General features: G+C 37.2%; 2 long non-coding RNA genes across 2 annotated transcripts; both read left to right on the top strand.

The window, feature by feature from the left end:
* Positions 1-4,956: 4,956 nt before the first annotated feature.
* Positions 4,957-6,671, top strand: LOC109084614. The gene is made up of 3 exons (XR_006153649.1): positions 4,957-5,013; positions 5,370-5,502; positions 5,616-6,671. It is a non-coding gene; the product is annotated as an uncharacterized LOC109084614 (long non-coding RNA).
* Positions 6,672-9,699: 3,028 nt separating this feature from the next.
* LOC122135721 lies at positions 9,700-11,070 on the top strand. Its single transcript, XR_006153650.1, has 2 exons — positions 9,700-9,888; positions 10,285-11,070. It is a non-coding gene; the product is annotated as an uncharacterized LOC122135721 (long non-coding RNA).
* Positions 11,071-25,722: the final 14,652 nt, after the last annotated feature.

Raw genomic sequence — 25,722 nt, forward strand, 5'->3', positions numbered from 1 at the left:
CTTTTCTGAATCAGGAGAGAAATATGCTCATATGTTTCAAGCAAAAACAGTCTAAAACAGTTGGAGGAGTTTAACGTTATATCCTGTGCTCACTAATGAATCCTCTGAAGTTAATTTCTGATGTCAGAATGAGATTTCAAACCAATTTTTGGGTGAACTGTTCCTTTAAATTACTGTTACGCTGAAAATAGAAATAGCTTTTTTTTAATCTTATTTTTTTCTTCTTTAGAGTAACATGATGAGTCACGCACAGTAAGTCCATGATCATAAAATAAATATAGATTTTAACTTCATGTTGACTTTATTTGAAATATATTTCTAAAAAGAGAGAAAGTATAAAAACTCCCTGAAGATCGAGTTGGTTAGCTCATTAAAATGGAGGTGAAGAGAAGGCTGTCTTTGTTTGTTTTTCTCGCTAGGATGAGCATTTGGTCCTCCGAGGCACCAGAGGCCAGTGCCGTCCTGGGGAGTCTGGGTTTTCAGAGTGGAACCCTATTAGTGAGGGAGAGCAAAACTCCTTTAGCTCTTCTAAAGTGCTGGTTTCAAAAACAGGCCCAGCTAATCACCCGTGAACTCAGAGGAGGGATCCTTGTGGAGGAGCTTGAAGAAGCTATGAATATATTCAATGCGAAAAATAAATCAGTATTTTCTTTGTCTTGCTTTTCAACTAAAATCCTTTTAATTTCAAATAACTCTTTTCTATTTTAGTTTATTTTAAATTACATTTATTCCTGTGATGCAAAGCTGATTTTTTTGTCGTGATCCTTCAGAAAGCATTCTAATATGCTGATTTGCTGCTCAAGAAATATTTATTATTATTATAAAAGTTGGAAACTCTCAACTTATATTGGTCAAGTCTTCTATATGCATCTTTTTTTTTTTTAAGAATATTTATGTTTTTACTGGGAAACAAGACAAAAACACTGATACCCGAATTTTCTTTTTTTTTTTTTTTAGTGTGTTGTTGTTTTATTTTTTTGTATTTTGTTGTTTATCTGTCTCAGTTTGCATTATTCATCCTTAGCAAGTGAGAAAATGCTGCTAAAAGAGGCCTGGTCATTTGAAAACCAGCAGTCGGAGTCAGACATCTTGCTAGATTGGACTGTGTGTGGACTGAATGGTCAATAACAGACCCCACAGCTCTGCAGCCCACCACTTCCTTTAAACTCTCCGTAAGTGTGTGTGTGTGTGTGTGTGTTTGATTTGGAGGGATGCTGACATCACTAAATACACGCCCTGCTGAGAGGAACTTAATCTCCCTAGACAGCTCCTGCTAACAAACACACACACACACACACACACACACACACACACACACACACACACACACACACACACACACACACACACAATCTGAGAGTGAGCGAGCACTTGTCGTCTTAGATCATTTGTGTCATTATGCCATATATGTTTTACCAAAGTGAAGGTGAAACGGTTATATAGACATCTTCAGAACTTGCTTTAAGATGTTTTGTCCTCAAAAAAACAATTTGTATAGTTTATTTTCACCTCGCTCTTTCTCATACTTACCCACAGCCATTCAAACTCATACAAATTTGTTTTTTTCTATGGTGTGGACCTTCCATTCACTTTCATTGTTTTTGTGCTATTATATTTTGTACCTACACTCTTAAAAAAAGATTGCAAAAGATGTTTTTTGCAGTGATGCCATAGAAGAACCATTTTGGGTTCCCCTAAGAACATTTCAGCGAACTGTTCTTAAGAGAACCATTGCCCCCCCCCCCCCCCATTGTGAAGAACCTTTTAATAAGAACCTTGGGTGGAATGGATGTTATGTGTTCTTCAGGGTTATTATCGTTAACTAAAATTTGAAACAAAGCTACATCTATTAAAAACATTTGTTGAATTGTTAGTTGAATAATGTAGTTGAAATAAATTGAACGTTAATTGAAAACTTTTTATTTCAGCATTTCACGTTTAGCTTCACTTGATGTAGTAAAATAACTACTAATGATAACTGAAATCAATGTTAACAGAAACTATACATACTAAAATAAAAAAACCCTAAACAATAACTAACGAATAACAGATAAAAAAATACAAAAAAATCCCCAAAAAAAACAAAAAACAACAATTTTATAACTAACCCAAATCGAAATGAAAACGCAAAGTATAAAAGTAAAAACTTATTCGGAATATGTATAACGATGAAAATAGTATATCAATGATACTAAAATAACAAATTTTCCTAAAAATATTTCTATAAATTATTTATTTAATTGTAATAAGGGGAACATTTTGTGTTTCCCAAAAGTGCAATAGTGCAATAAAAATAATGCAAAATAAAATTAGCACAATGAATCATGCCCTGACATGTATGCATCAAAGTGATTTTGATGCTGATGTTTTATTATTATTTTTTCCTTATTTACCTTGTCTGGCAAAATGTAATAATATAAGTCTTCATGAACTTTCTGTGCAAATGTTGATATTTATGATTAATTCATTCAGTTATGTTGCATATCATGTGATTAATTTGCTTTAAAAATTTTAATTGATTGGCAGTTATAATATGCTTTTTATTTTTTATTTTTTTAACTATATTTTTTGACTGGTCCTCGCAGTCTGCTTTAAGTAATTTCAGGTTTTGCCAGCCTTGCAGAGATATCTGGTCCCTACAGTGTTAGCAAAACCTGACCAACACACACACAAACCCTTTATTTTTGTTCATTACTAATATAATGGCACACATCAAGCACTTAGACACTGATCTATTGGGCAGTATCTACAGAGGGTAATGGTATTTGATGAGCACATATCACAGTCGACCTTTCACAAAGAAATGGCCTTATTGTCACATTCATCTCTCCTTTGCTCTAGCTCTCTCTTTTTTAATTCCATTCTCTGTCCTCACATTTCCCTTTTTTCTGTGCAAGACCGGGCCCACAGCTCCGTCCGTGGGCTTGAGAAATTGCGCGACTGTCACTTCTCCACAGGAGCTGTGGAATAATGAAAAATCCACACCAATCCTGGAGCCAGTCAGACAGAACGTCGCTGATCTCAGCCTGAGGAAAATAAAAGATCCAGTCAGCCACCCTCAGGGAGTTGGCGCACATTTCTGTCTGATCCGCGGTCAGTAATGCAGAAGGTCTCGTAATAGTTTTAAGGCTTTGGATAAATATGGCTGGTCCCAGAACAGCATGTAAAAAAAGCAGTATGTGTGAGCCAAGCAGGGATGCTTCTTCAGCCACATCTGACAGAAAGAAATGGGCGACATCTGTAATTAGGGGTACTACATTGTGTGCAGCATCGCCGACACTGTCAGTGACTCAGAATTCTTATGTGACAGGTTAGGAACACACTCAGATAACAGGGCGGAATAACGCATCAACACACAAATTTTCTTGTACCGTGACTACCCGTGGTAATTTGATGAATGATGGAAATTCAGACAGCGAATTGCTTTAAATATGTATTTCTCTCTCTGTCCTCGCTGGGTATGAGACGGTCGCCCACTGAATCTGACTGTGTGGGCACTGTGGTCAGGGAACAGGAGTCGAGATTGGGAGTTTGTGCTTTCTCAAACTAGATTTTGATCACTTTATTTCCACAAATATTCTCATGTACAAGATTCGTTCGTATTGTTTGGTTACTGCATGTAGGACATTTGTTTTGCCCATGAGCAGTGTGTGTGGGTGTGTATATGGCACCTAGTTCCACGAATGGGGTACAAATTGTTCTCCAGTTACTTGTTTTAAAGACCATTGTAGACACAAATTCCATGTTATTTTTGTGAGAACTATTGGACGTTAGATTATCTATTGTCTACAATGAAAATAATAATATTCACAAATTACAACACTCAAAAAAATGAATCATGGCATAGTTTATAATTATGTATTTGCATCCTTTTGATTTTATTTAAATAATAATATTTTCAAAATGTATGTAGTCAAATTGCTTAGAATCCATGTAAATTGGTTAATTCTGAAAACTATTCGATTTAATCAGTTAACAATTATGAATATGGTTTAAATATATCTAGCTGTGGAACGAGCCAGATCCTATTAGTTTTATATTTTATGAGATTGGTTTGCATATAATTTATGGGCAATTGAATTGTTTAGAGGCGGAAACTATCCATACTCCAGTCGGTAGGGAGCGGTACTGCACATACACGTGTCTATGGCAATGCACATGAAAAAAAAAAGCAGCAACCAGCGCGCGGCAGAGAGGCAGTTGAAAAAACACCGTTCTCCTCGCCATCTTACATCGGATCATCTTCTTGGATCAACCTGATTGCAAGGCAAGTTACATATATATTCATCGTATAAAAGTTGACTGCTTTCAATATATATGTGTTTTATTACTGCTGTTGATATCGTATTAAACTGTATCAATGCACTGTTTATCAATTTGCATTTATTCCACTTATGTTAGCTAACTAACTTGCACATGGTTCTTTTAAAAGCTAACTTTATCTACTTTCCCCTTAAGCTACTTTTTTTCAGCTAGACAGTATGATTAAAAGTAACTGGGATGCGTATTTATTTTTTAATTTAACGTTATATTAATTTAATTTCCGTATTTTCTGACCTGAATAACATAACTTAGAACTTTGGCCACGTGCATAGCTTAAGTTAAATCCGAGATGAAAAAATGGTTTTAGGTGTTAACTGTTTAAAGATTAAAATAGCGATGTGCCATTAAACGATTACTAAACCAACCTATCGTACATGGATAACTTCCAACAGCTGCCAGTTGGTCGGGTGTTCTATGTGAACCATGGTTTTACCCCGTCTGTGTCTTTTGCTGTTGGTCTGCTCTTGTTCTGTGGTTTAACGTTTTACGGCAAATAAAGACAGTTATAAACTACTGCAATTAGTAAATGACAGTACTATTCTAATAATTCTCTAAAAATATAATGCTGGTTTGTAATTTCATAATCAAAAGTATGCTTTTGTTTCCAACTAAAACCATTTTTTTTTCCTTTTCAGATACATCAAGCATCTTTTCTTACATCTAAATGGTGGGACAACCTCCTAGACCTTTGTATGTATGCTACAAAGATTGTTTTTTAATACATAGAAGAATCAATACATCTGATTATGAACAATTAATCTCAGTTTGAATGTTATATGATTCAACATAAAAAAAGCATAACATACATAGTTAAAAACAGACTTACAGACATAACAAACAGCCTAATATTATCTTGTAATCAACCATAGTTTCTTATAAATTGGACCTATGTAGTAATTTCATTGTTATAAAAAAGTTATTAATAAATTATTATCAGTAGTAGTAGCTGTATTTTGACTTACAGTAAAATCAAGTATAAATTAAATTATGTTGATTCTTTAATATTTGGACGTAACTGATTTTTTTTATTTTGTTTTTGTTCACAGATATGTGAATGTGGCCATGCAAAGTGTGTGACATTTCATTATCTACCCGGTATGAATCAATGCTATCCACTTGTGGCCTATACAGTTTGTTCCAAACGTATGGTAACCCTGAAGAGACACATCGTCATCAAAGGTGTGTATTTATAAGACTTTCAGTACCTTTTTTTAAAAGAATGTAGTAACTTTAACATCAATGTTTTATTTATTAATAAGACAATTCCTATGTTTTTTGGGTCTGCATTCTAGATTAAAAAATCAGGATGGCAGGACCAGTTAGCTTCAGAGTCCTTTTTGGAAGTGAAGATGATGCAAGAAAACTAACCATTAAATCCGGAATACCGTCTTCTGTGGATGAATTGGCTTTTGAAATTAAGACCTTCTTTGGAGTAACAGAGCAGTTTAGGCTTCAATACAAAGACGTAGACTTTGGAAACGAATTCATGAACCTCTTATCAATTTCTGATATTCAAGATCGCAGTACTTTGAAAGTGGTATACTTACCTTGTGAGGCTACCACCTCCGCAATATCCTCAGCTCCATCCACTAAAGATAACTGCTCCACAATCCCAGTTACTCCCTCCAATGTATCTTGCAGCTCCTCGTCACAAGAACCAAGTGATTCAGCATCTGTTGACTCCTGTAGCAGCAATGATACTGTCATATTGTCATCTCCTGACTCCCGGTCTTGCACTTGGCCTAAAGATTTTGTAGTGCCACGATTTTCATATTGTGCCGAGATGCAGCTCCAGAAGGGAAATGATGAATTCACAACAAGTGGAACTCTCCTATCTCTTACTCCCAAACTCAGATCTGATATTCTTGAAGGCATTGCAGAAGAAATAATCAAGTATAACAGCATATCCAAAGGACAATCAGTTTGAAAAAGTTGCTGAGGCCTTGATACAAACCCATCCATGTTTGCGTGAGAAAGGAACTCGGACTGGGTGTTGTGGATGGAAGCACTATATTAAGATAAAGATGATGAACTTCCGCACCAAGCTTGGCCGAGCTGGACACCCAGAAGTCACAGTCAACTCACTTAAAAACAAACAGAAAGGCCAGGGAAAACCAGCTGCAAACATAAAAAAGCCACGGAGGGCAGAGGTTAATTTCTGTCCAAACCATCCGAGAGGTGAAACCAATGACAGCCTGGAGGTGGAAAGGGTTGCTCTATTGACCGAGGTAAAAAAAAAGAATAACGAGACCGTTATCAAGGAAAAGATGCAGCGTACCTTCTCATACCGACGACAAGAAATTCTTCAGGAGCCAATGATTACAGAGGTCCGAAACAGATGGCCAGCATTGTTTTGAAATTGGAGAAGTAAGTAGTTAAGTGTTGTTTGAAACGGAAGTGCAGATTTATACACTAACACATGTTGTTTAAGGTGAAATATATTCTTTTGTGTCCTTTTTTCATTTTTTTTCAGGTCAACTTGGAGTTCATGCGTATAACAACTGATTCCGCTGATATCAAAATTCATTGGTCAACTTGACAAATACACTGATGGCCTGATGAAGGTGTTCCGTCACAAAGGAGGATGTGCAGGACAGAAAATCCGCACCATAATGGCAGTTGACGGCTAAAGTAAGTGTGTTTTTATGTTTTGCATTTGTTTTCAACTGGTTACTCATTTGTCTTGACAGGAATTCAGAAAACTCTCTCTCACACACGCGCACACACACACACACACACACACTTTCTCTATCCCTCTGAGATGCCAAGAACACAATCTTTCTTACACATTAAATACACATTTATTTGATTTATTAGTAAAGACATCTCAATCTCTCTCACACACATACACACAGTCTTTCTGTTTCTCTCTATTCAAATAAAGAACTTTATTGGCATTATTGTTTATGAACAATATTTTTAAAGCATTATTCATATAAATAAGTTGCTAAATAATTAAGATTATGTCCGTGTATAGTGTTTTTATAATAGTGTACAGGTCCTTCTCAAAACATTAGCATATTATGAAAAAGTTCATTATTTTCCATAATGTAATGATAAAAATTAAACTTTCATATATTTTAGATTCATTGCACACCAACTGAAATATTTCAGGTCTTTTATTGTTTTAATACTGATGATTTTGGCATACAGCTCATGAAAACCCAAAATTCCTATCTCAAAAAATTAGCATATCATGAAAAGGTTCTCTAAACGAGCTATTAACCTAATCATCTGAATCAACTAATTAACTCTAAACACCTGCAAAAGATTCCTGAGGCTTTTAAAAACTCCCAGCCTGGTTCATTACTCAAAACCGCAATCATGGGTAAGAGGTTAACCCAAAAGGCCATCATTGACACCCTCAAGCGAGAGGGTAAGACACAGAAAGAAATTTCTGAACGAATAGGCTGTTCCCAGAGTGCTGTATCAAGGCACCTCAGTGGGAAGTCTGTGGGAAGGAAAAAGTGTGGCAAAAAACGCTGCACAACGAGAAGAGGTGACCGGACCCTGAGGAAGATTGTGGAGAAGGACCGATTCTAGACCTTGGGGGACCTGCGGAAGCAGTGGACTGAGTCTGGAGTAGAAACATCCAGAGCCACCGTGCACAGGCGTGTCCTTTGAACCAGAAACAGCGGCAGAAGCGCCTGACCTGGGCTACAGAGAAGCAGCACTGGACTGTTGCTCAGTGGTCCAAAGTACTTTTTTTTTTTCGGATGAAAACAAATTTTGCATGTCATTCGGAAATCAAGGTGCCAGAGTCTGGAGGAAGACTGGGGAGAAGGAAAATGCCCAAAATGCCTGAAGTCCAGTGTCAAGTACCCACAGTCAGTGATGGTCTGGGGTTGCCATGTCAGCCGCTGGTGTTGGTCCACTGTGTTTTTATCAAGGGCAGGGTCAATGCAGCTAGCTATCAGGAGATTTTGGAGCACTTCATGCTTCCATCTGCTGAAAAGCTTTATGGAGATGAAGATTTCGTTTTTCAGCACGACCTGGCACCTGCTCACAGTGCCAAAACCACTGGTAAATGGTTTACTGACCATGGTATTACTGTGCTCAATTGGCCTGCCAACTCTCCTGACCTGAACCCCATAGAGAATCTGTGGGATATTGTGAAGAGAAAGTTGAGAGACGCAAGACCCAACACTCTGGATGAGCTTAAGGCCGCTATCGAAGCATCCTGGGCCTCCATAACACCTCAGCAGTGCCACAGGCTGATTGCCTCCATGCCACGCCGCATTGAAACAGTCAATTTCTGCAAAAGGATTCCCGACCAAGTATTGAGTGCATAACTGAACATAATTATTTGAAGGTTGACTTTTTTTGTAATAAAAACACTTTTCTTTTATTGGTCGGATGAAATATGCTAATTTTTTGAGATAGGAATTTTGGGTTTTCATGAGCTGTATGCCAAAATCATCAGTATTAAAACAATAAAAGACCTGAAATATTTCAGTTGGTGTGCAATGAATCTAAAATATATGAAAGTTAAATTTTTATCATTACATTATGGAAAATAATGAACTTTTTCACAATATGCTAATTTTTTTGAGAAGGACCTGTACTAGTTCACCAAAAAATAAACAAGTGTTATTAACTGAACCTCATGACGTTCCAAACCCGTAACTTATCTTCGAAACACTACGGAGCCCCGCACATGACATGCAAGAAAAAAATTAAAAAATTTAAAAATTGTGTGCGCACAATTTAATAATTCATTCCCTCGATTTGCTAAATCGTGTGCACAATTAAAAAAATTTTTCTTGCATGTCATGTACAGGGCTCTGTACACCACAAATAAATATATTTTTAATGAAATCTGAGAGGAGGTTTCTGTTCCTCCATTGACAGCTACGCAACCACCACTTTGACATTTCAAAATGTTATCAAGAGATCATAAAACTATTCCATATGAATTGAGCAGTTTAGTCCAAAATTTCTGAAGAAATTAACAGATTGAATTTAGGCTTTTTTTCACAAACAAACATTCATTAACTCACATCAGTTATAGTAAACGGAAGCTCAGGAATTTTCGCATTGATGTGCGAGAACCAGTGAGGTTTGTTCTAGTGTGTTAAGCAGGTTCGGTTGAGCTTCTGTTTATGTTTGCTGATCAATGTTTATACAAATAAAAGCCTACATTTAGTCTGTTCATTAAAATAATGTGATCATGTCTCTTTAGAAAATTTGGACTAAACTGCTCAATTCATATGAAATAGTTTTATGATCTCTTTATGAATTATTTGAAGCGTCAAAGTGGTGATTGTGTAGCTGTCAATGGAGAAACAAAGTTTTCAGATTTCTTCAAAAGAGATCTTCATTTGTGTTCTGAAGATGAACAAAAGTTGAACAAAATAATATGAAGTAATTGTAAATTTTGGGTGAACTACCTCTTTAAAATGTAGCCTTACTTGAACTGGTAGTTAATAATTAATGACGTTTTTTTGGGATCTTCTTATGCTTGTTTGAGAATGAAGACATAAACACCAGGCGTGTGATTGTATCCTGAGGTGCCTAAGTGTCTACCTCAACGAAGACATTGAGACACTTGTCAAAGAATATGTGGTAAGTGTGTGTCAAGTTATTCTCTTCATGTTACAAATTTCAATTTTCATTGATTATGTTAATTTTCTCATTGGTATCACAGTCTAGCTTATGCCCTTGTGTGTAGTGTGCAGCGAAAGATTAAACTATGCAGCAATCAGTACAGAGCATGATTGATCAAACTAAAAATGACCTGAATAAAATGATCCAGTTGGTATTACAAAGTAAGGAAAATATGAAATCAGAATCGTGAAACACTCACATCATTATGCTGATCTCAGATTTGGTGTAGATAGGGAATTTAATACATTATTCATGGCAAAACAGGAACACAGTACAATTATCATTTCAACATGACTGAATCAAAGGGAAAACTTGGAACACATTGGGAACTTATTTTCTTTGTTTATCCTCCAGGACACTGAAAGTGTGGAGGCTGAGTCTCTCATTGCACAGACAACAATGGGCATCTATGTCATTCGAGCGGAGGGCGCTGGTCCTGAAGAAGAACCTTCAGATGTTGTGTGTTGTTCTTGAAGGAGTTGAAGTTCTGCAAAACCCTGCCAAGTGTCACACTTGGATGTGTGATGCTTTTTGGACTAATTTATGCCCTTAACTTAAACTATCCAAAGGACCTCAAGTGCACATTTGAAGCATTTCAGAAAATCCTGATGGAACTGGATACAACCAAGCTGTCGCCAAAAGTTCAGGGACTGAAAATTAAGATGCTTCAGTGAATCATTGAGAGATATGCTGATATTTACATTTTTCCTCTTGACTTGCACTTTTTCTACTCGTTAGAATCACCACCCTATTTTTTCCAAATTATTGCATGTCACAGATTTGTGAAAATGTTTGTGTAATGTTAACAAGTATTGTCATTGAATCAGATTTTGACCTGATTGTTATGTCTACCTCAAGTTTTGCAGTTTTTTTTAAGCACAGTTCTTGAGGAAAAAGTAATATGCTTGCAGTCTGTTAAAATCCTTTGCATTTATTTGTTATAGGATGATTGTGGCAAAAAAATACATAAATAATTAAAGTAGTGCAATTAACCTTGGTGTGTTAAGTAAAGAATGAAAGTACTTTATTTTTTGTTGAGGTTGCACACAACACAGTATCAGTGAGCACAGACTGTCTTGCTAGCTCCTCTTTTTGCTGCCTTTTGTGCTTGTTATTTCTAAAATAAAAATGTGAAATGAAGTGACCCTCTGGCCATTCTTTTTTGTGTTGTATATTGTGATTGGGGAGGGGAAATGGTGATGAACAAGTAAATACAAATTTATAAATATGATTTTAAAAATACATTGGGTTTATTAATACAAATTACTTAAATGTGATGCATTTTAAGTAAAATAGGTTTATTACATAATAACACATAAACCCATTTCTTATTAATTTAAAATAAATTGGATTAATTGAAAATATTACATAAATCTAATTGTTACTTGTTGTATTTATATAGGACTTACATATATTTATCACATTAAGTTTATTAATACATTTGCATTAAAAATACGTAATCCAAATGGATGGAAAATTTATATATGCAATCAAATTACATTAATCTTATTTATTAGGCCTAAATATTTTTTTGAGTGTATGTAACATAAAATTAACTCACCATGTAAAGTTGGTGGTTTTTAAACTAATCAGTTTGTATACTCCCTTGAAGATGATGGCCAGTCCCAACTTAGAGGTCTTAACCTTCTTAATTAAAATAGCACAAGTCCTTTGAGGTGGATATGCTATATTGAGTTGATATTTAATTTATTCAACTGCTATAAAGTAATGATTATTTATAGCTTTATATTAACATTAGACCCAAAAATAAGCTACTTTAGGCAATTCTTTTGTTTTCTTTATATTCTGGCAGTTATTTATTTATTTTCTGATGCTTGTTATTGTTTGATACTGTATTAGTATTTATTAAAATGATCTTCATTATAATTATTATTAGCTTTTATTTTTTATTATTTTAATTTTTTGTAATTTTGTTGTGCTTTTAATTGTTCAGTTTTCATTTTAAATGATTAAAAAAATAATTTTGTTTGTGCTTTTGCTTTTCTTTCTTTCTTTCTTTCTTAAAAATTAAGCTTTCCTTTATTTCAGTTTTTATTAATTTTAGTGCTTCAACTTATTTTCAGCTAGTTGTCAGGGCTACAAACATTTAATACTTACCTATACTTAAGTGGCGCTTTTCATAGATAGATAGATAGATAGATACACAGTACATACACACATAAAAAACTACACTGATTTCAGTGTGTTAATAATTCCTTACATTTATATAGCGCTTTTCTGGGCACTCAGAGTGCTTTACATAAAAGTTGACCCAAAACATTTGCATCTGCTTACTTTTGTTTAGTATGTTTTATACCAAGCTCGTCGAAGAGTGCCAACTCCCCTTATACAGATTCCATGTGCTTGTGTATTGATCCTTCTCGTCAAGGTTCATAAACACCAGAAAAGCACACACAGAATTCCCATTAATTAAGCATTGCTTTACCGTGAAAGTCAATTACAGAGATATATGAATCCGAAGCCTATGAATGTTAGCAAGGCCAGAAATCAGTCATTCAGACTGACAAAACCCCCAAAATTTTGCCATTCATTTATATTGTTTCATTATAGCGATTAGGGATGTTCATTTTAAACTGGTTAACCGTTAACCAACCATGAAGAATTCTGACCGATTTATACAATCAGTTTAAACGGTTTAAAAAAGTATTTTTTTTTTAAAATTAATTTTTACCAGAAATGTATCCAAAATATTTAAAAAGGTTTGCTGCATGGTTAAAATGCGTTACGCGTATTTAAAAAAAGTTTTTTTAGAAAAAAAAACAAAAAAAAAAAAACAGTCATGTAGGCCTATAAGTCACATTTTATTATTTCATTCAGAAGTTGTTTACAAACATCATAATAAACACTGTAAACATAGCTAGGATATTTTAGTTCCCCTCACTCTACACCAAATCCATTCAATTAACAGTAGATGAATTAACAATAGAAAAGAATGACGACGAGCCAAAATAAACTGAAACCAATGTTGGGTCTCTCATTCGACACAAAATCAAATGTTTCCGTATTCTCAATATATTTGAATGGCAAATTATTATTTATTATGTAGCCTACTTCACTCGCGTTCCAATATCCACGTAAAACCAAATGTTTTGCATAACATCACAGCGGGTACGGTGATAACGGCACAGATTTTACAACATATTTAAAACTGAGCAGTGTGTTTTTTATTTACATATGTTTGACTGACTGTATTTTTTGAACAGGCATTGTCAAGGTAGCAAAGCTTAACTGTGTGCGCGCGCATGCGGTGCCAGTGCAATCACTTGAAATCTTTCCTTCTAACAGTGGAAGAAACTACTCCTTTTAGTCATCAAGATAATTGGAATTGTAAAAAGTTTGCTATTATTTTTTGTACATTCACAATAAATACAAATCTTTGTGCTTTTGTAAAATAAGCCTAAAGAAAAATAGGTACTGCTTTCTGCCGTCTGGGTTCCAAAAATGAACCGAAACTCTGCAAACTAGGCTACTTGTTGCACAGTTTTTCTTTATTTTCTTAATTTATTATTTAATGTAAAATTAATCCCCAGAGAACAAATGTTAGTATTTTTAACGGGTGACAGAAACTTATCCTTTCTTATTTAATTAAATTCTAATTTAAAATAATCTTGTTGAACAATGGATAATATTCGGTTAATGAGCGTCGGTTGTCGGTTAGGAAAAATAACCAAAATGAAACATTGAACAATGACTTATTCTTATTACAGTCTTGCCTCATATGTTATCTGCACTACGTTCAATTTGCTTCTATTCATTGGACGTATGAAAATTAGAGGTCCATAATCCATTTAGTATGATTAATCATTGTCTCTGTCAGTACATATTCTGACCTTGTTAAAACATGGTGTTTAATGTAAAGGCGTTTAGTGCAGGCCTAGGTCCACTGTTATGCCAGTGCTTTAAGGGTCTCTGCTGCTGAGTCTTATATAAGCCAAGCTGCGGTAAAAGACAAGATATTAGCATTGCTTGCAGCACTCATGCCCTCTCTTTTGTTAAAGTACCTTCTTTTTCTCTGTGCCTCACTCTCCATCTCTCCTTGTCCTCCCAATTTCTTCCTACCGCTCTCCCTGCTGAGCTGTCTGTATGTGTGTTTGTGAGGGTATGTGATTAATGTTTGCTGTGTGTGTAAGCAATCACTTCTCAGTTGCGCTGGTTCTGCTGTCCAGGAGTGACAGTGGTGGCTGGGCAGACGTTTCCACGGTGATGCGTCCCAGTCTATAAAGAGGCGTCAGCAACGGTGCCGTGTAAGGTGAGTGAAGTGAACAGGCTAAATAGTTTGTGTATGTCTCTGGTTGTGTCACAGAATATCTTGATCTATTTCACATTGTTCTCAAGACATGCTTTTCTTCTACTCTTTCTTTTGCCTCTCCACATCACATTCTCCTAGAGGATTTCACAATGAGCCACATTTATCCTTGACTCAAACACAAACATTGTAAATTCTCAGTGATATTTCTTCCGTTTTCTGCCCGGGTATAAGAAGTCTAAAGGCCCTATCACATCACTACGGAGACAAAAATAAATGGAGAGGCTGTCTGTTTGCATTTCAGTTCATCTCAATAGCAGTTTACTGTGCTCACTTCCGGCTTTTTTGCTACAAAGGAGTCTCGTAACATCATATTTTCATAATGCTATCATCTTTGACAGAACCTCTAGATCCAGCCTAAAGTGGTTAGCTGGCCTCTCAGCCTGCTCAAGGCTTGTCTGTTTTGATGATTTTGCATCATTTTCAAATGGTCTGACTAGCTAAACCAGCTAAAGACCACCTTAGGGAGGCTGAGAGCCCATCTAGGACAACCTTAAACCAGCTAAGACCAGCAGACCACCTTAACCTGGTTACTTTTTTTTTTTGAGCAGGCACGTGCAATGCTTTTATAGGTTATGGTGAAAACCTGGTTCTAATCATGTGAAAGGTAATGTAGTTTGACTTTCCTTTGGGTTTGTTTTGTTGTGATTCAAAGCTGATGTCTGTTCTTTTTCTCTTACTTTTGTTCCTTCTATCTCTTCAGCTTTCTCTCATGTCAGATTTCTATCTCACGGCTGCTCACAATCTGATGCTCTTTCAGTTTATGAAGAAATATGGCTTGTGCTCTGAACCAAGAATGACGGACCTTCCATCAAGAGCTACGCTGCGGTCATAGAGGATTGAATTATTGCACCACTATATTTTAAAAAAAAAAAAACCTCTATATAACACTCAGCGATCAGCTTTCAGGGTCATGTTTACCACATAAATTGTCATAGACTGCCACTGATGTCAATCAAGCTTTGTCATTTTTTGTAATGAGGTTTAAGTTCAACTATATAAGATACTCTCACATCATACTTTCCACCACATCAGGCATATTCCACTGGAGATCAACCCTAATTGTAAGCCTCTTTGTCCAGCATCCTCAGGGGACTCAATGTTAGACCAGAGTTAATTGTCCACTTGATGTATGTCATGTGGTATGATTGATCCACTCTGAAGGGCCCTAATGCAATGACATTCACCCAGGGAGAAGGGACACAGACGGCATGAAAGCCTCTCACTTAGCTAGTCATCAGCGAAGAGGGAAAACAACAGGCTTCTTTTTTCCACTGTGAAGTCCGATGGACTGAACTAGAAAGTCCATCTGTTGCTTTCCTGTGTGAGAGAAAACAAAGGATGTTTAAGTGATCCATGTTATGTTTTACAGATTGCAGGCTTGATTCGTGTCAGGATTCAAAATCTTTATTGCTGTCAAAAGTTCTTTTGCTCAAAGGAAATTAAAGTTCTTTCACTTTTGTTTTTCTAGATTAAGACATACATAGTAAAAGGATGTGTGAGGGAGGACCGGAGATGGAGTGGCTTTTGTATCTTCAATCAGATGCCACTCAGTGATTCATCTCGCTTAATGGTCATCTGCTCATGGAAAAAACACTTGGAAGTCTTCAAGACGGCACGTACAAATGCAGTTATCATCTCATTTAATGTGCAAAGAAGCTCATAAAACTTCCAAGTGCTACTGGAATATTTTCATTTTCTCTAGTTGTATGACAATTTTTTTTTTTTTTTTTTGCCATACGATTTTAAACAAGCAATTTTTCCCCCCCAAAATACCACTCACCTTCAGTAAGATTTATAGTCGCCGCTACCAGTTTCTCATTTATGATTTAAGATTAGGATTTGGACAGGCCAGGAAACAGCCCTGCATCCCATAAAAATCGAATTCTGCCCAAGGATGGCTGCTTTGCTATGCAACAGTCTCTTAAAGAGTTATGAAGGTAGGGAAAACAGGATGAAGGTATGGTAGATACTGATCGAAAAGGTTGCAGATTCACTCCCAGTTTGATGTACCTGAGCAACTCGGGAGTTCCAGAGATCACAATCCTACTCTGGTCTAATACAATTTTTGCCTTGAAGCAAGGCACTTAACCCCTGGTTCGTCCTTTGGGACTGTCCCTGGATTTTGTGTACAGTAAATTGCTTAAGTTAAACTGCATTGTAGCCTTCCAGATGGAGCTCCCTTAGTGTTGTCTTCTGAAACCTACAGCAAAGGGGCAGCACCAGAAGTAGGAGCTTTTGGCATTGAAAAAATAGGCTTTTTTCTTCCCTCATTCATCACCGTGATTGCCTAGATCAATTCACATTTGTGCTTTACCTGGCTCTAACTCAAATGCATTTCACCTGAATGCGATAAATAATGGTACATGTTTTCTATCCTCCAGCTGGGGGGTTGCTGCAATCTAGGTGATGTGCATCAGTATCTCCCAAATTGATTGTGGCTGTTTGGTGCTTTCGCAGGGTATCATGTGGACCACAGGATATGGCTTGTTGTTATCTTCTCCTCCATTCTGTTTATAGAGTTGCAGTACAAAGCAGACCTGCTAGGGGGCAGCACAGCACTGTGAATGACAGTGTAGTGCTCATGATGAAGAGAAGGTCTGCATGCTGGCTTCTTTGGATTCCTGTTTAGCCATTCTTTGTAATACAAAGGGGGTAATGTGTAGGCTCTCTTCAGAATGGAGCTTGTGCGAAAGACATGATGTTGAGACATCGATGCTGAGTTCATCTTTACAAATTTCTTGGCTGTAAAAGCGTCAAGAACATTCTTTATTAGAATTGTCTGCATTCACCAAATGGTATTCACTCTAAAGGTGTCTATTCTTTTCACGGTGTTGTTATGATACTGTTGGAGCCATGTTTTAGGATCTTTTATCTCAATATCTTTTCAGGTGTAGCCATGTTGCTCCAGATGTGCTTACTAACGGTTTATTTATTATTTTACACTAATAAATGCAATTCTACCTGAAAAACCTAACCCCAATCCTCAGGGATGGGTATTGGAAACCAAGTGCAAGAAGTTTACCGGTTTAGAGAATTGGACATCCAAGCCCTTGTAACTGGGCTTATTGGCTACCATTCATCTAAAACTCTTGCTCCGTCTGAATGAGAGCCTGTGCCTTCCAGATCCAGGCGGTATTTTAAGGAGAAACTTAATCATAGTCGACTGGCCATAAATTAATTCCGTTGGACCTGATCAACAAAGCTGTCCCCACTGTCGAACTTCTGCCACTTACGTGCTTTAACCTTCGACCTTTGGCGCAGAATCATGGCTGGGCTACGTTCTTCCTCATCACCTTCCTCTTTTGTTTTCACACTCCCAAACAAGCCTGTCAAGTCTTCATTAGAGAGGTGTAAGATGATACATGAGGAAAAATAAAAAGGACTCACCTCCATAGCAAGTAATCACCCATTACTAGACAGCGCAGTCAATCCGTTGTCCTCTCTGAGACGGCACGTCCATTAATCACTTATAGCAACCATCTCAAATTCTTTCTTTTTTTTTTTTCGGAAGGCTTAGTATGCACTCCATTTGCCATGGCTTTCACTGTGAGCTTAACTTCCATTTATGCATTTAGACTTTAACAACTGAGAGTAGCTACAGCTGCTAAGAGGGTGGATGGATTAAACGTTCCCTGGAGGAGCTGCTGTACCACCTTTGCTAGCCGTTATAGCCTTGTCCGGCGGAGACAGTTTAGGCTAAGCAAGTTCAAACCCTCGTTCTGTCCCATTTGTAGGGAATTGTGCTGATCCGTCTTGGAAAGCTGTTCCTGTCATCCCTGGCTTCATTCACCACATCCTTATGCCCAGCTAATGGTTAGCTACCGTGTCAAACGCCAGAGGATCCTCATGCTAACCTTTCATTAACCCTGACCACCCAGGAACAAAGTCCTGAAATGCACTGAGTCCTCAATTCTAATTTTGCTGACACTAGCAAGCAATTAGCTGATGGAATACATGGCAATTCTCTGAAATTGAATGATGATGAAGTAATTTTGAGAACACATGTGTCTATGGCCAGCACACAATCTGTCAGATCATGAGTCCAGCTGTCTTTGCTCTCTTGTTGCTAGCTTCGCTGAATCGTATCAAAGGGTTGGTATGCTCAAAGGTAAAGGAGCTTTCTATAAAATATACACTGATGGATGCATTTATCGAGGTTGGTCATCTTATTCTAAGAAAACCAGCATTGCTGTCCTCCAGATCAATTTTAGGTGTACCAGTTTTCACTAGCAATTGATACTAGTAAAACTGGAATACAGTGTGTAGGTACACCTTATTACTTAAAAAAAATGACTCTTTTTTTTACTTCTCAGAAATCTAAGGTATTCCTTTCATCTTTAAGTAAAATGTAAGAACATTACAGCTGTGTTCTACGCTGAGTGCCCTAAAATCCTGAGTTTTTCCCATGAAGTCTATAATTTTGTTTGGGTACGAGTAAACAATTTTGGGACGAGGGCACTGAACTCTTGCTTGCCCTCTGGGCGTTTCACAACAAAGCTGTTAGCACAAACTGTCAAACAAAATATGTCTGATGCTGACCCCTGACCACCAATAACCACAAATTCCCTTACACTGCAAGATTCAGAGCAAAGCTACAAAGTGAACAATACATTAGATGCCGACTAGTTTGCTAAAAGCATCAAAGGGCAAAATGTACAGTTTTGTGTGGACTGACACCAGTCAAAGTCTGTTTTAAAACTACTCAGAATGTAGTAATCATCTCATACACTGAATGGTAAGACTTTTGTCTGATTTTAAGTGGTGAAGTGTGTAATTTCTTTACAGCTAGCAGCATGAATAGAAATTCTGTTGGTTTTAGCAGCCTGACTAACCTGGAAGTTGGCAGTCTACGTTGGGAGTATACTTGTTTGTCGGATGAGGTGAAACTTTTATTTTATTTTATTTATTTACACCTTTTAATGCATAGATAATCAAATCAGGCAAAGAAAAAAAAATATTATTTTTACATCACACCACAGGTTTTACCAGTGGCAAACAGCTAAGGAGAGTATTTAGCATCAATGGGCCTCTTAGTTTTTTCTTATCTATTTGAGTTCATGAGTTACTGAGTTCTGCCCAAACTTAAATACTCTCTGAAGTGTTTGTGGATTTAGGTGGTGTAAATCTGATTCAATCCAATTCTGAGTTGAAATCACACAGTTTGGTGACTTACACAGTTGGCTGAGCTGCTAGGACAATGAGTTATGGGCGTAAAGAAATTTTATTGATCCACAATACAATAGGTGTGTTCTCTAATTTGTTTTAATATTAACCTGTATAGTTGCTATTAATAAGCAACCTTTAAGATGTGACAGAGTGTGTTTTGTTGTCAATGATATAGTAGTAGCATTCTAGTAAATTTAGTCTAGGGCTCCTGAGATAATTGCTGTTTAGGTACAGTAACATGGTCCATGTGAATCATGGATAGAAAATTTGTATGTACATTTTTTGTTTGCTCTTACATGCCTTTACACTGACAGTTACTTTCCATTTTCCCACACACACGGTTTCCTCAAGAGAGACGATTGTAACCCATTGTCATCCCACTCCTGTGAACATATGCAAATACATATGTAATTGAGTCTGATGGGGGACTTGGCACTTGAGTGACAGTGAGCCCATGTCTGTGCTGTTGATTTCAAATGAGTACTTTTTTTCCTCGCTGTAAACAAGATACAAAACATTCAGTTGGTGCAGATGACATGGTGGGTTGTTCTTATTACAGAGAATGCAATGCCTTCAATTGCAAACAAAATTGTTTCAAAGGAACATTGGCATTGTTTTACATGCACCTCCACAAAAACAGTGTGATGCCAGCACACGGATTACAGTTTGTTTTCTTTGAATCTCCGTCACAGTAATTCGCTTGTGAGCATTGCACTGCTTGAATTACCCTGTAAATCGTGTACGGATCAATCCAACCAATGAGACTGATGCAAATTTTACATCTGCTCACATTTTATGTCTGTTTTGACATTTAATTCCGAGAGAAGCTGTAGTCCTGCTGCTTAGCTGTACAGTATGTACGTGTGTGTGAGAGATTATATCTGTTCTGTAATATTTAGTGCAGTGATGTTTGCCAAATCTATTGATTCACCCAAGCAAAAGAAGTCATATTATGTTGTGATCCAATAATAATGGCTTTAATGCCACTAATGCTGTAAACTTTGATATTGACAAACCACATGTTGCTATGAGATCTATTTTTATGTCATATTAGAATAGATGTCATAAGAACTATTTTCAAACATTACATGATTCTAGCTTGACGAGTATCCGTTTTTTCCTAAAATTTTTCAGGGGATGGGGAACAAAAGGAGGTAGTAGTGAATGAAAGTGGATATTTACCCTTAGATCACCTGAATGAAAATATGAAAAATGCATCCTGTTATTTGCCAGCAATGAAGAAGATCTTTTTTAAATTGTTGTTCTTTTGAAATCTATTCATCAACAAATTTCTTGAGGCAGCAAATTCAGCATATTATAATGATTTCTGAAGGATCATGTGACACTGAATACTGGAGTGGAAAATTCAGCTTTGCCATCAGTTTTGTAGTATTTTCAAATATTTTCAAATATTTTGTAATAGAAAAACTGTTATTTTAAATTGTAATCATATTTCACAATATTGTTGTTTTTTGGATTTAGTTTTGATCAAACAAATACAGCTTTGATGAGCATTAAATGCAGCCTTGGGGAACAGTAAAAAAAATATGCCGACCACAAACATTTTTTTGAATGGTAGTGTATATAATTATAAACTGTAAAGTAAAATACAGTAATAAAATACATGTCTATGCCATGGTGTTTATTTATTTATTTTTATATAACAAAGGAGTAAAAATATGAAAAATACAATAAATGTACAGTAGAGAGCTGCCTACTATTTAGCCCATTAGTCCATTTTGCCTATTCAAACTCCTTTTATTTTCGTTTTGTAATCTCTGCTAATTTAGTACAAATTCAGGCCTTATTTTTGTGTCCATTTCGTTGACTATGTAGAAAGTATAATTGATGGTCAGAATCAATTTATTTATTTTCCATCTGTCAAAAGAAGGCCATGAAGGAAAAACGTTCCTACAATTATAGAGAATTATAGATTAAATTAAATTAACAGTTTTCATGAAATCGTGGTGACTTCTACGGTATGTAAACAAAACATACTAGACTGTGAATGAGTAAATAACAAGTTTCACAGATGACCCAAATGTGCAACCCTTGCTTTACAATTACATGGAGGCATTGAATTGCTGATCATTATGTGCAAAAATAAATGTTTAAAATTAGACAGCCTTTGGTAGTTAATCTCTACTTGTGTGCAGCAAAGCAAGATACACATTAGTTAATTTTTAGCAACAGACATGCTGTCATGATGTTCTTTTTTCTAAACAGTTTTGATATATTGGTAACATAAAAGTGAAAGTCTGTGGCAGAGTGCACGTAAGCCCTCCCTCTCTGTTTGATGTTTGCTGGTTCTCTGACTGTGAGAAACCATGAAATGCTAATTACTTTTCGACACAAAACTCTGTGGAGAGATGTTAGATCAACACCAAATAAACTGTGGAGATAAATAAGAACCTGTTTACATTTCTGTTTACATGCATTCAATCTCAACTCCACATGCTCTCGGTTTCAATAAACACATCCTTGGCTTGATCCTTGATGTACTGTAATTAATCTATGTTCATAAATCTGGACTGGGACCATATACATTAGGGTTAGGTATTACAATGGTGGCTTGTTTTTTTGCTAAATCCTGATCACCGGTGGGCCCCTTAGAACCTTCGGTTCATAAATCAAGTTCCTCTGCATTAGAATGACCTGGTGCTTTTTCAACTGTGGTGCTTATTTTCAACTGGGTGGTACTGGAAGGTAGAGTGGTATAGCCCCAATGCTACTCCCATCCTAATTTGCAGCTTTTAGTTGTTAATTAGCATGGTAATTAGGCTGCTGGGGAGATGCAGAGGCAAAATTTAAACCTGACAGTTTGGAAGGGGGGCATGCAAGCAAAAAGCTTGGGTGCGCATTCAAGTTTGGGAGGGATGCGGGCTGCTCATTCCTTCTAATGAAGCAGAATTTTTTGCTGAAAAACAGACCTCTGATAATGGAATTTGATCCTAATTATTAGATTGCATTACTTACAAACAAAGGGGGACCTTTTTTTTCGGAGCGGCTTCCTGCCATTATGGTCTCTGTTTATTTGTTTGTACTGTGTGAGCTGTCCTCCCTCTCTCTTGGTCCTGTTTTTTTCCCTTTCGCTCATTATGTGCTATATCAAAATTATCTCTGGTGTCACAGGACAGACGGATTGTGTTTGAGAGCACCGCACTGGTTGCAGTGGCCCGTGATGATGCCGGTAATTAGGATGGAACTGTGGATAATACTTATAAATATGACCCCTGACAAATACTTTTACATTGCTGAAGTTGTCTACCCTTTAACGTTGGGTGGATATAAAGTCACATTGAACAGTTTTTTGGCTTTTTGGGAGAAACAATTTTTTGCAACACCATTTATTTATATATGCTTTTAAAGTCTATGTCTTTTTTGAATTTACGTTAGGGAAATAACAAAGTCTTAGGGTGTGTATTGAACCTTAAACCACATATATTCTCATCACCGACTAGCCAGCCATGGAGGTTTTGTTGAGATTTATCGATAAACCGTTTTTGTTGCCGTGACACATTGCAGCTCAGCCTTGAGGAGTATTATGAGTAATGTTTTTGTCTTCACCCACTCCCTTTATGTGTGACCAGCCATTTACGTCTGAGGGAACAGGAATATTGGCTGAGCGTTCTATATTATTGATTCTCGGCTAGTTTGTGCCCTCGTGTTTACGCTGAAAAAGTGGATTAATATTTGAAGCATGCATTTGTCAGTAAAGTTGCTTTGAAACTATATGTATTGTAAAAAAGGACTATACAAAAATAAACATGAATTGAAGTATCCTAATTTTTAGGATATCAAAAATAAGTCAATTACAAAACCTTGTAACGCCAGTAAATTTCACCTCTACAAGATTGGGATTCACCCAGATGTCATACAATACTTCACCGCTTCTGAAAAACAGAGCATCTGCTCTGCTAAGATAAGTTGTTATCCGTCTCCACATTTGGACCCCCATTTTCTCCGTAGATGACTGCAGCAATAAGGTTGTCAAAACACTCTTCAGTGCTATTTCACACTCTTCGTGCCTGACTGCAACGTCACAAAAAGCACCTGGAGTGCTGTTTCTGGACGATGGACAAAAACAGATACAAGCACTAGACAATACCAGAGTGCAGAGGCCCGAATGCTGACAAGGGGTCCGATGGACACTTTAAGTGGCAATTTCCCTTTGTCCCCTTATATTTTTTCTGCATGGTTTCCCCTCTGGCTGGGTTACCATGGTGTTTCTGTCAGTGCCAATGATGAAATCTGCCAAAGACCTCCTGCTAATACACCCGAGAGGTAATTTGGGGGACAGCTGCTCTGGGTGAGGGAGGTTTGGCGTCATCAATGTGGCTTTTATACAAAAAAGCATTCTCTTTTCCTGGTCCCGAGGCAAAAAAAATAAAAAATAAAAATGCTGCGCAAATGGATCCCCGTGTTGTGTGCAAAGTGTGATATTACGTGACTTGCTGGTGAAGTGTTTTTTGAAACATGCATGAAGTGTAATATAGATGCTTAATTTAGCTCCTAATGTTCATTTTAGTGCATGTTTCTACGGAAAATAATAAATGCACTTCATCAAAATGCAAAGTTTGGGTTTCCTTCCTAAAGGAAGTCGTGGCCTAGAGGTTAGAGATTTTGACTCCTAACCCTAAGGTTGTGGGTTCGTGCCCTTGAGCAAGGCACCGAACCCCCAACGTATATAATAAATGGCTGCCCACTGCTCCAGGTGTGTGTTCATGGTGTGTGTGTGTGTGTTCATTGCTGTGTGTGTGCACTTTGGATGGGTTAAATGCAGAACACGAATTCCGAGTATGGGTCACCTGTATTTCACCTCACTCTAAATTTGTAAACTCACAAGTGCATCTTTGGGTTAAAAAAAGAGGGTATTTGGTGGCATGCATCATTGACAATGACAAAAATGTAAATATTCATGAGGCGGGCTTTTCAAGGTGGGCAAAGACAGGGGAATCCATCATTCGCTTTGAAAATGCAGTGATGCTATTAGGAGATAAATATTTATTCATTACCGGTACATGTATGCTACAGCTTACGAAAATAGCAGTTTTGGATGCAACATCGCCGCTGACCACCAGTAGGTAACTATTGGAGAATCTGTGACACATTCACTTTCATTAAACCAGGTGTTGGGTGTATCTGTACAAGCGGGGGTCAAAGAAAAAAATATCTGATGTACTTCACTTGAAGGCTCGATCACTTCCTCTTTTTCTATCTCTTCACTTTCGACTCGTCAGAGGAGTCTTATTGTGTTCTCCACCGCTCTTGGCTTTCTATCTTGACCGCTCTCTTTCTGGGCTTCATTACACAGGCTGTCCAAGTCTGAAATTGAGGTTACTTTGGACAAGGGCACAATCATTCTTTCGAAGTATGCTGAACTTGCGGCAGCCCCGATCTTATCCGTTTTTTGTGTTGGGCGGGCTTTGCACTTGATAAAAGACCTGCAGACGTCTTCAGAGTTGGAATGGAGCACCTAACGCCGAGAGTCCCAGAGCAAGAGGGGTGCCTGCGACCGTAGAGAGGCTGTCAGCCGCAGAAATGAGAAATCTTGCACTCCTGGACGAGACCTCTTAGGTGAGTGGAAATGTTTTCTGCTCCGCCTCATCTGTGTGGGATTTTTCTCGAGATGTGGGCCGCATCCGTTTTGGCCGACCTTCAACAAGAAAAGATAATGGATCTTTGCTGTCGGCTGCTGTGGAAGTTCACCAGCGAGTTTGCTGGTGGGGAACATCCATCATGTCCCTGTTGCGTGTTTTAAACATGTATAGACTGTGACTGATGGTTCCACCAATAGACTGATCCTCATTCTGCTGCAATCAGAACCTGGCTCGTCCTCTTAAAGGTTTATAAAAATGAGTAACATTGCACCACAAATAGAAACGACTGCTTCTCATACATCAGCAGGTATGGGGTGGGGGACGCAAATAGATTATGGCAATAAAGAAAGGATGACTGTAAGGGTTAGGATGACCCGGTAATGACCATTTGATTAACCAGTGAAAGAGAAATAAATATAAACTTCAACGTACTGCTCAAAGAAGAAAGGGCAGGAACATCTGCAGATTTGGTTTTCAAGACACCTAAGGGATTAATAAAGGCGTTTTTTCTTAAACCAAGATTGGTTCTGTTCCCAGTTTCATTTCACATAGGATCCATCAAGAGCTCTTCGATCTTGACATTTCAGTTTTTTCCTTCAAAGAATGTCAAGAATAAAGGCAATTTTACACCCAAGCCACTGTGGAATTCAATTAATTAGTTATCCACATACACTTGAGGCCTTTTCCCTAGTAAGT

Source organism: Cyprinus carpio, chromosome A25 (genome assembly GCF_018340385.1).
Source record: "Cyprinus carpio isolate SPL01 chromosome A25, ASM1834038v1, whole genome shotgun sequence".
Taxonomy (NCBI): domain Eukaryota; kingdom Metazoa; phylum Chordata; class Actinopteri; order Cypriniformes; family Cyprinidae; genus Cyprinus; species Cyprinus carpio.